Here is a 7,987-nt window from a genome sequence, read left to right as displayed (position 1 = left end):
CTTGGAAACATGAGTGGCATACAATCCAATATTTCTATTCCCCGGCTAATCCAGGGTGCATGGAAGCACGTGTCTACACTATGCAAAGCTTCTAGAAGGTTCTCTATAGTAATGGGGCTGAGAGCCAAAAGATGGAACCATTCAAATCAATGTCCAATAGCAGCTGGAAGGATAAACAGTATTTTACAGCAGTATGGTAAAATATTATTCAGGCATAAAGAGGAATTAAATACTGAAATACTGGTTCATGCCACAAAGAGACATTTGGAAAGCAAACTGAGTGAAAGAAGTCACCAAGGATAACATTTCAGATATGGGACAGTCTAGAGCAGGGAACGCCTTAGAAACAGAAAGTTGCAAAGTGGTTTTCTGAGGGTTGAGGAGGCTAGAGGGTTAGTAAAGCAGTGCATATTTTTGTCTTAACTTGACCATGGCAATAATACCTATTTCTGTCAATATCCTAAAAAAAGAAAGCCACACAAAAGTTTACTAAAACCTCCTGTCACTTTCACAAATGGACTTGCTACTGTACTTTCTATTTATTTTTATTTTTTAGACTTTTCTTCTTTTTTCCCTTTTTTTCAATAACTGCTTTCAGTTATTATGGTCTTTATATAAAGAAAAATTTCAATAAAAAACCACTTGTATATGTTAAATTCATGAACTGCTAGGCATGTGCAGAAAATGTCTTGAAAAAAAGGGGGGGGCAGGAAGAATGAAGGGAAAACAACTAAAATCAACCTTAGTTCCTGCATCCACGGCAGGGCTAGGATTAGGGTTAGCATATTCATTCAGCAGATTCGTTTGGGTTTTGTTTCTTGAAAAGGAAGTAAAAACTGAATAATCTCTATTTTTGCTCATCTCTGGTCTTGAGAGAGATAGAAAGACTATTTTGTCTGACTGTTGATTTGCATTTCAATTCTTTGAACAATTGCTCTGTGCCTACACAAGACTGTCATCATCGAACATGCCCTAATATCTAGACAAGAAGAGGGAAATACTTTCACTCATCCAGTTTTGAATAACTGGAAGCTCTTAAAAATTATAGCCTTCCCTCCCCTTGAAAACTCCCTGTTGGTGTCACAGACATGGTCTGATAGCCACATTCTCTGGGCCCAACCACTCCACCACCACCCCACCACCCCCACCCCGAGGTAATTGGAAACCATCCATTATCTGCTCTGCTAAATCAGGGTGCTGTAGGTATTTGGGGGATGCCTCTGTTTTCTGTCTCTTTCAAGTTGACAGTGTCTAACCCAAAGAGGCAGCAGGAGGGGCGCCTTTGAGATTCTTAAATGCTACAGGGCAAAGAGGTGATTTCTACTAAGCATAAGCCAGGTTGTTGCCTGTTGAGGGCATGTTATCTACCATTTGCCCATTGGCATCCATTTCTCTGGCAATTAATTATTTTTGTTTGTTTGTTTTGGCCACACCCGGCGATGTTCAGGGGTTACTCCTAACTCTGTGCTCAGGAATTACTCCTGGCAATGCTCAGGGGACCCTATGGGATGTTGGGGATTGAACCCTGGTCAGCTGCGTGCTTATTAAGGTTTGCCCAAACCCACAGAGTGGGGGACTGATGTTGGGGATACAAAAATTGGCACCTAACAGGAAGCCTCTGTGTGCTGGTGAAAAGCAGAGAGGAGCAGGAGGGGGAGCGTTTGAGGTCCTGCGGAGGCTCCAAAGCTCCTAGCAGGAGCTGGGAGATTGAGCCGAAACACAAAAGGCATCACCTATAATCTGGCTGCCAGGGCAGATACACCTATGTACGCATGCTTGGAGGGGGCAACCCAGAAGAGCATCCAATAAGGAGCAGCCATGGCAGCAAAGCCGCCCAAATGACCCTCGAAGGGGCATGCCCGGTGGGTACATGTTGGCACCGGCAGAAAGGTGCCAACACCATCTGCATTTACAAGGCTCCCCGGAGAGTCAGAGTGGTAGCACAGCGGTAGGGCACTTGCTTTGCACAAGGCTGACCCAAGACTGAAGTGGGTTCGATCGCCAGCTTCTCATATGGTCCCCCAAGCCTGTCAGGAGCGATTTCTCAGTGCAGAGCCAGGAGAAACCTCGGAGCGCAGTCGGGTGTGGCCCAAAAAACCAAACCAACATCAATAAACAAACAAAAAGGCTTCCCTGAGACCCAACTCTTTTTTTCTTAGGAAGGACGGTGGGACATTTGCTTATTTATCGGGGGTCTCTTTTCCTCTGAATACCCCCGCCTAACTTCCAAACCTGATCAGTTCATTAGCCCCAAAGTTAAGCTGCAAAGCAAACATCCCCACGAGAGGCCCAGTCCACTTGACCAGTAGAACTGGCACATATTCTGGATATATAAACATCTTCTCTTTTGGCTGTTCCAACCTCTGGGCAGGATTCCTAACTGGGCCAGGATATTGGGGACCCAACCTGGCAGTGCTCAGGACTTACTCAAGGCTCTATTCTGCATAGGCTTTACTCCTAACTCTGTGCTCAGGGGGGCGCTCTTGGTTCTGTGCAGAGCATCACTCTCAGGGAACATAGTAGTTTCCATAGTAGGATCCAGAGTAGATTCCAGGGATGGAATCAAGCTTTTGCAGCCCACAAATCTATACCCATTGTACTATCTTTCTGGCCCTCTAAGAGACTTCAAGTTAAGTTGACTAAAGTGTTTGCAGGTACTTGAACACAGAAAGACGGCTCCTGGTATTGCTGTGCCAGGAGCTACAACTATCCACACTCAAGCGCCTCCAACAAAGGCCTCACAGTTGAAGGAAGGCCTTGCCAAGACACTCACAGGGTGGCTGTAGGCCTAAAGGCCTCCACTGACCAGGAGGAGTCAGGGCTGCCGGCCAGTCCCACCTCAGCTCACGAGGGTGGGGTGGAACTAGGGCCAAGCTATTTGGAAATATTGCAATATATGAAAACCAGGATTCTGTGTCCCTTTCTCTCTGGTCTTGAGTTTTCCTATACAGATTCCTGCCAGGGAGTCCTCAATCCAGACATTCCTCCGTTTTCTTCTCTTCTTTCTTTCATTGCATTTGCAGGAGGGAAGGAGACAGGCGCACTGTAAGAATCCCCAACCCCCGCAATAGAGTTCATTCCCAGCCCTCTCTCATCCCACCTTCCCCTCCGGCATGTTGAATGACAAGTAGGCCAGTTTCAGGCTTGTTTGCCTCTTTATCCTCATCAAACAAGGGATTCTGCAAGCGTCTTTGCAGGACTTTGAACAAAATATAAGCAATACAAAAACGTTATCCGAAATATGTTTTCTCATCTGTCTATATGGATACATATGTGTATGTATTTGTATCATGCAGACACACACAAATGATTTTTTTTCCAAGAGAAGGTGGAGATTGGGGGAGAGAAAGAGACAGAGTGGTCGAGAGAAATTGGAAGAGATTGGGAGAGAAAAATTGAGAGAGATTAAGAGAGATTGGGGGAGAGAGACAGAGAGTCTGATGGAAAAAGAGATTGAGTTAGGTTAAGAGGGAGAGAGAGAGGAAGAGAGAGAGAGTTGGCAAGATAGAAGCTAAATTTCAGGAACCAGGAGATGGGGGAGTTTGCTGAACCCTGTGCTGCCCCTCCATGGTGCAGAAACCCCCCTGGGAAATCAAGTCAGTGTTATTCATCTGCCCAAGAATCCTGGCATCTTTCCTAAGGCAGCACCAAGACTCTCATCTTCCCCAGCCTGGAAGTGGAGGCTTTTTGAGTCCAGCCCTGAGGCCCTGGGGCATCTGGGAAAGAGGGGCCCAAGACCCAGGACCCCGGTGACAGGCTGCTCTGAAGGTCTAGTCCTTTGACCTTGAGAGGCGACTTTCTCCTTTAAGACACAGAACTCCAATCTCTCACTTCCCCAGCTGCCCAGGACCCTGTCTACCCATCCATCTTGCAGGGCACCTGCCTGCCCTCCTGCCCTCAGTAAGCCTTTCCAGGGCCTCTCCTGCATCTTGTGGGGAAAACCTAGACAGCAGAGGGGTCTAGCGGGAACAATGAGCCAGTACTGTCAACTCTTCTCCTCTGAGAACACTCCACATGCTCAGAGACCAGTGCAGGCGGCCAAGCATCAAGTCTCCATCTCTTTTTGAGGGCCTCTGCTGAAGTGGGGGCTGGGGGCCAGCCCAGGAGAGGGCCGGCGGGAAGGCTCCGCGGGTGTATTTTTAACATCCCTGTGTTGGGTGAGTGGAGAAGTGCCAGGGAGCGTCTTTTCGACAGCTTGAAACCGCCCCATGTATGGGAGTGAGAGGCTAAGCCACAGATAAGCAGAGACCCAGCTTGGAGCCGCGTCCAGGCAGGGACAAGCCAAGGACAAGCGCCCCGGCCCTGCCAGCAGCCCAGCTGGGAGCACCCCACGCCCGGCTCCCTTCTACCTGCAGCCCAGGAGGACTCTGCCCTGGACGGGACCTACCCAGGTAGGCGGCCAGCCTCAGGTGGCTGGCTGGGTGGGGAGTCCTCCCTCTCAACCCTGGTGTCCTTTAAGAAAAGCAGGCAGTGTGGGTCCAGGCAAGCAGGATCTGAGCTTGTCTAAGTCCCATCATGTTAGGGTCCAGTGGGAGAGGGTGCGGCCAGGTGCCAACCCTAATCCCTGCGTCCGGGGTCACTGAGCGTTCGGATTTCTGAGTCGCCAATCTCCCTGGAGCTTGCCAGCAGATCTGGGACAGGCCCCAGCGTGCCCCAGCTCTGAGACTTTGCTGTGTGCTTTCTAGCCTGGGGAATTGGGGTGTCTTCCTGTCCCGAGAGGCCCCCCAAAACTCAAAATTGCCTTGCTCTTTCTTCCTCTGACTTGAAGAGAGCTGCTTTGCTGAGGAGTGGCCTTGAGCTCCTGGGTCGCTGATGCTGCAGTTCTCAGCAGACCCCAAGAAACTAGGCTCCTTCGAAGAGTTCCCCAGTTTCTTGCACAAAGGGGATCTTGCGTAATATCCAACTGCCGGGTCCAGCTGTGCACTCAAGGCCCACAGGATATTTTTAGCTGTTTTTCTTCTTCTTCATATTAGTATCTAGAATTTAGGAAGTCCAAGGGGACCTTTTAGGTACAGGATGACCAGTTCTGCTGTCGGTGATGTTCGGGGAAGGTCAGCTGTGGCCCCTTCCAGGATGCCTGGGGAAGCCGGGGTGGGAAGATAAGCCCCCTGACAGCAGCACAACAGTCTGCTGGGCTTCTAGAAGATTCTCTGATCCAGGCAGTGCACAGATGGTCTACGTGGAAATGCTACTCCAGTGATTATTAGAATAATTAGGGAAAAAAACAGTTCCGTTTCCAATTGTAGCCACATCCATAGACTTCTGGCCAAACAGGAAAGTCCAGGGGAAGGTTAATCTCCGCATCTCAAAAAGTGTGTGTTCTTCTAAGCCTGAGTTAAAGGAAACATCACACAGATGATTGGGTGGAAACTCGTGTGTATTGTGTCAATCACGTGTCTGTATCTGGGGTGAACATTAAGCTACTCTTCCTTGAATTCTAAGTTTTAGATCCCATGAGGAAAAAAGAAACTTAAAAAAAAAAAAAGAGTATTAGTTTTCCTTTCCCCAATAACAAAACATGACGAGGCAAATCAAGAGTCACACAAGAACGCCCTGGCTTGCACGGTTGACAAAGATGCTTTCTGGATTAGTTCGTCATTTGTGGAAGGCAGTTCATTGAATGGTTGGAGCTCCAGGAACTTGAATTGTGGGTGGTTCTTCTTCCAGCTGGAAATCACCATCGTTCCAAATAAGCCTCCGAGAAGAAGAAAATATGCCATTTCTTTAATAGCTCAAGAGCCTTCTTAGCATCCACTAACATGTGGACTCGCCATCATCCTATGGCATGCTTTAGTCTATTTTAGTCTCTTTTAGACTGGCACAGCACTAGAGAAACAGCAGGTTCAAACATCTTTTCCACATCTCTCAAGCGAGCTAGTTTCATTTACGTCACTTTAAAAGACAAATATTCGGAATGCATGAGAGGATAAACTCTGCCTCCTATTTTCTTAAACTAACCGAGACAAGCTGTCATAACTTTAGCTAAAGTGTAACAGGAGCCCCTACCCAAAGATGCTTTTAAAATAGTTAATTAAACACTACATACCAACCAGCATGGCTCTGTGGGGGTTTGGACTGTCTTCAGTATGGAAAAGTTAGTCTAAATTATGTCACTGCTATTTGGGATAAAATGCAATGACCAAGTGATGTCACCCACCTCACCCCGCAGTTCCTCCTGGCCTTTCTGTTGTTCCCTTCTGAGAAGCCTGCTCCTGCCTTTTCTTAGAAATGGACCCTGAGGAGAACCTTGGTGAGGAAAAGGAGGCAATCCTGTTATTGATCCATACAGACCATTCCCAACCTTTCTGCCACTCCCTCCTCAGTAGATGGCACCAGCCTTTCCTAGGAAATGGGCCCTGAGGAGATCCTCAATGAGGAAAGGAGGCTGTCCTGCTATTGTTCCATACAGTCTGTCAGCATTTCTGGGAAATAGGCACTGTCAAGTCTCTTGCCTGACTGACCTCAGACCTCTGAGGCCTTCCGGGATCTTTGTATATGTCGAAAATCTTGAGATCCCATTTTGAGGATAAATTTAGGCATGTTGACAGACTGGCAAGACCCACTTCCACCTTCTCTGTCCTCAGTTGCACTGGGGAGCCAAGTTAAAGTGGAGGAGTAAGATGGGAAGTTGTTGTGTGAGCTGGGAAGCTGGTCAGTGGGGTAAAACCAGACTGGGGTACTGGAGGGCCTGCTGCAGGATGCCTCAGGGAAGAGGAGGAGCTGGACTTTGAGGTACTCTGATGAGGAACAAACAATATTTTCATAAATAAGACAATGGATGCTTTTCCAGGCCAAAGCAGACTTTGGACTAAGGAAGTTTCATTCAGTATGTCAGGAAATGATCAGCTTTTTATTTTTAATATTTCCCCAAAACTTAATGTAAAATGTAATTTCATCTTGTGATTAAAAGTGGTGGAATTTTGAGGGAGTCCTTGCAAGTCTATGGACATATTCCATAACTTTTCAAGGAACCAAAGGCCTGTAAGAAGAAAAGTCAGTGGAGAGAGTCTGGGGCAAGGGGATGGTTCTAGAACTCTGCTCAGAACTCATATGGTCACTGCCCTCTTGGGTTCTTTCATCCCCAGAGTAGCAGGACTATAGCAGGTGCCATCACACAGACTTGGACAACTATCCCCTATCAGTGAGGGCTTGGGGAGCAGGAGAAATGTCAGTATGAATGGGAAGTGGGGAATCCCTCCTGGTGTGGAGATCCCAAGAGTGGAGAATAGCCTCTTTGTTCATGTGGACTTTGGTCCTGTCTCTGCTTCGGCTCTCCATGAGGATCATGAGAGTGGGAGACCCCCCCCCACAACAATCCTGACACTAGAGAGACTCAGAGATCCAGCCAAATGTCGCTTCATTTGTAAATCCTCCCTTCCCGCCATCCTGCAAAGGAGAGAGGGAACCACTTCCTTTTGGCAAGAAAACACAGTGGGTGCTCGCTTCGGCAGCACATCTACTAAAGTTGGAACGATACAGAGAAGATTAGCATGGCCCCTGCGCAAGGATGACACGCAAATTCATGAAGCATTCCATATTAAAAAAAAAAAAGCACACAGTGGTGACTCTCCAATTTTTGTTCAACCACCTCTGAAGAGAAAAATATTGTGGTTTTCTCCAATTAGGTGACTTCTTTAGAAGATTTATTGATGTAATCTTGGTGAATAGGGTACTTTCTATTTAAAAGCTTCAGCCAGTTTATTTTTTTACATTCTATTATAAAGGACTGATAAGGAACTATTTGTTACCTCTCAAGCTCCTTAGTTGAAACCTATGTGAATGTGTCACAATTATCCAAAGGTTAAAAGCAAATATGTATATGTGACATTATGGCTCCGCACGGCAGATCCTAAATGGAATTTTAGATGGTTTTTAGATTGTTTTAGCAAGTCACTAGTCATCTTGAAAGGGCATATTAATTTTGAATCGTAAGGTTGGCAAAGGACCAAGTAACTCATGCTTTTTTTTTCCTTTCTAAATGTCAACA

General features: G+C 47.0%; 1 non-coding gene across 1 annotated transcript; it reads left to right on the top strand.

Annotated features, from left to right (window-relative positions):
• The first annotated feature begins 7,435 nt into the window (after positions 1 to 7,435).
• Positions 7,436 to 7,542, top strand: LOC126025092 (U6 spliceosomal RNA). Its single transcript, XR_007501138.1, has one exon. It is a non-coding gene; the product is annotated as a U6 spliceosomal RNA (small nuclear RNA).
• Positions 7,543 to 7,987: the final 445 nt, after the last annotated feature.

This window comes from Suncus etruscus, chromosome 12 (genome assembly GCF_024139225.1).
Source record: "Suncus etruscus isolate mSunEtr1 chromosome 12, mSunEtr1.pri.cur, whole genome shotgun sequence".
NCBI classification, from domain to species: domain Eukaryota; kingdom Metazoa; phylum Chordata; class Mammalia; order Eulipotyphla; family Soricidae; genus Suncus; species Suncus etruscus.
This window is presented reverse-complemented; position numbering and strand designations above follow the sequence as displayed.